We start from the raw sequence: 3,608 nt of genomic DNA on the forward strand, positions 1-3,608 counted from the left end.
AGCCCGGTGACCGAGGCCACCACAATCTTCACAAACGACGAATTTCACCGCCCCCACATCTTTCTTCTTGAGACGTACCAACTCATGTTCTATTGTTTCAATCCGATCCTTTGAACTAGCAACGAGGTCAGGGCCATGACCTTGAGATCGGATGCTTTTTGGTTCGGTCTGCCATAGCCACTGCCTTGGTGTTCTTACTCATCCTTTCCAAGAACTCCCAATCATCCTCCTCATGATTGTTCAACAATGTCCCATTACTTGGCGATAGAAAGTATTTACGATCCTCAGCATCCAACCGCCTCACGAAGCATTTCAACAATCCCCATCTATCGATTTGATGACGAGGGCACTTCCGAACTAACTCTTTAAAGCGCGAGATAGTTTCGTGCAATAACTCACCTGGTAATTGCTGAAATGACCGAATCTCATCTCTCGCATCATCGGTCATCGCTATAGAATATTACTCGTCAAGAAACAATTGTTTCATTTCTGTCAAAGTGTGAATACTATTCGCCGGAAGCGTGAGAAACCATTGTTTCGTCTTATCCTTCAATGAAAACTGGAACAATCATAGCTTCACCTCATCCAACGAGAAATCATGCCCCCAATTGTGCCACATATGGCGGAGAATTCTGCCAAATGAGTATACGGCTCATCATGAGTCCTACAATTGAAATGGGGTAGGATGTTGATGTAATTAGGTTTACAATCGAAGGCTCTTCTTTCTTGAACAATTGGTGAGTCATTGTCGGTAATAACTGGTCTAAATCGTACGTTTACACCTCGTGGGACTTGTTAGTGCGGTTGACGTCGTTGAGGACCGTTGACTTTTTGGTTGACCAGTCTTTGATTACCTCTTCGGTCACCACCCTGATTTCCCACTTGGTTAGCTCCACCCACGAATCGCGGAATCCGGTTAAGGTTAGCATTATTGTTTTTATTGTAATTCCCCTCATCCCAATTTCGTTGGTTATTTCGTGGTTGACGGTTATTGCCGTAACCGTCATTGCGGGCATAATTGTGTAACACCCCAAAAATGGGTTTGGTAATTTAAACCCGGGAAATATAAAGGAACGGGTAAAAATACTGTTAGGAGTAAAAGGGAACCCGTAAATGAATATTACAAGGGATAATTAACCTAGTTGAATATTAGCATCGTTGGTATTAAATGAAGGATTGTAGCCTTATTTAATTAAAACGAAACATGAGGGACCAAAGTGAACAACTTGAAAGTTGTTCTATTAAAAGAAAACAACACACACACAGACACACACATCGTGTGTGTGTGTTCGTGAACGAGCAGGAAGGCTCCCATGGAGCCAAAAACCCTAAACTTCATCAATTCTTCAAATTGAAAGACTAAACGAAGCCTAAATTCACAACTGAACATAAATTAACGATCACCTTCAGAAGGGGATCACAAGGTATGTCTTAAAACTCAGATTTGATGATCTTGTTTGAAGTGGGTTATGATCAATCCATGAAATTGTATGAATTTAAGCATGTAGAGGTGTTAGAAACACCAAATAGAACTTGTGATATGAATAATTTCAATTAATTGGGTGATTTAGAATAAAACCCATTGCATGAGTGTGAAGATGATGATCATGATGAACTTGAAGATGTTATAGTGTGATCTTGTGATGTATAGGGTATTGTATGATAGGCTAAGATAGATAAACTTGATGTAGAATTCATGATTATGAGATTTTGCTTGAATGTAATGGTTCATAAGATGAAATAAGGAAGAATATGCTTAAAGCACTTGTGCATTATGCTTAGAAAGTGATACGCGCACCAGGTGTTTGATGAAATGCTTAAGAGAAATGATAAGTGAGATTGTATGCTAATAATGAATAAATGTATGTAGTATGTGATGATGATGTACTAGATAATAGATTTGTATAAGGAATGTGTTTTGAATGAATTACAAGTGGGAAATTAGTTTGATAACATGATATGGCTAGAAACCTTCATTAAAAGATATGTATGCTCATGTATGCTAATCATGTTATGATGAATGTGATAGCATGTACGGATAGGAGTCATGTCAACATGGACACAAGCATGGAAGGGCAACGGGCCAAAAATAAACACGGAAGCTATGCTTGAACTCGGACGCACGAGGTAAGTGAACTCCGAACTTACCCCTTTTTGTTTGGTAAGGTATTTATGAAATATGGTAATTATTGAATGTACTGTAAGAAGATATGAATGAATGATTATTACTAAGATAAGTTTTAGTGGTAATGGGTTGAAAGTGGTTAAGAAAGGGATTCGATTAAGTTTGGGTAAGAAAGGGGAACTTACATAATGAATTATGCATAAAGGCGAATTAAGGAGTTATACATGTAGGATGTAAATTACAAGTACGTGTATGGATAGAAATTGAATACGTGTTTGAGTGGGTATTTAATTATATGCTTGAATGAATAAGTTGAGTTATGGGTATTTGAGGACATGTTCATATGAAGGGAAGCTAATGATACTAACCGTTTTCCTATTGAGAATTAATGTGAAGTATAGGCACGTAACTATGGAAGAGAAGGTTGACTCCGCAATCCGATGCGAGTGATCGAATGGATGGATGATGGGGCTAGTATAAGAGAAATCATGATATGTTGACGCTTTATTATGCATGTGTTAAGATTATTTGTATTATGTCACCGGCTCCTAATGATGTGATTGAATGTGGTGACTGCAGGCTGTACAGGGTTATGGAAATTTCATCAAGAAGTGTACGCGGTCGAAGATCGAGTCAAGTCATGGATTGTACGTGGGTGTGTATGTGGTCACTTAATTTGATATATGTATGTTAGTTTTCATTAATTTATAAAAAGAGATTAATGTATTTAAGTGAATTGAAGAGTATCATGAAAGAAATTTTACATATGCGTTTTCACCTGCGAATCTTAGGTTAAAATGTGTTAGGGCGTTACAAGTTGGTATCAGAGCCTAGGTTTGAGCGAAATCAAGTACAAATGAGTGAGTACTTGAACTCAAACCTGTGTGCTCTTGTGACTAATGACCCGTACAATCCAAGACTCGATCAAGACCGAAAGGTAAGATTTAATATAAGTAAGTATGTGAGAGATTACTAATAATGATGAATACTGAAAGGTGAGCTTGATGGATAATGAGGATGATCCGCAGTCGCAGGCTAGTACGAAAGCTAAGGTGTGTGATATGTCAGGAAAATGGACCCCAGGTACACAAATTTTAAAGATTTGCAAGCATTAGTATGTAGCATACCCTTATATACGAGGGTGAAATCCTTGAAGGATTCAAATGGGCGTGTCACGAACTTAAGACCGGTTCCCTGGACATAAAGTGATAATTCTTATGAGGACACGAGACTAGTATGTGGATTGCACGCCTGGCCAGCGTGCAAGAAGCAGAGGAGGCTTGTGGGATCATAAGGATCATCACATATATGTCCGGACAAATCGGGATTAGGGGTCGTGTGGATTGGAAAGGGGTTCCCCGATTCTTTAAGAATCGGGTCAGACATGAGAAAGAAAGATAAGAATGAAAAGAATGAAAAAAAATATGAATAAAGATAAAAATGAAAAGAATGTAAAGTATGAATGAAAGGTTTAAATTCGGGA

General features: G+C 38.4%; 1 long non-coding RNA gene across 1 annotated transcript; it reads left to right on the plus strand.

The window, feature by feature from the left end:
* The first annotated feature begins 2,008 nt into the window (after positions 1-2,008).
* On the plus strand, positions 2,009-2,890 carry LOC110936920. The gene is made up of 2 exons (XR_002590405.2): positions 2,009-2,127; positions 2,705-2,890. It is a non-coding gene; the product is annotated as an uncharacterized LOC110936920 (long non-coding RNA).
* The last annotated feature ends 718 nt before the right edge of the window (positions 2,891-3,608 follow it).

The sequence above is a fragment of the Helianthus annuus genome, chromosome 1, assembly GCF_002127325.2.
Source record: "Helianthus annuus cultivar XRQ/B chromosome 1, HanXRQr2.0-SUNRISE, whole genome shotgun sequence".
NCBI lineage: Eukaryota > Viridiplantae > Streptophyta > Magnoliopsida > Asterales > Asteraceae > Helianthus > Helianthus annuus.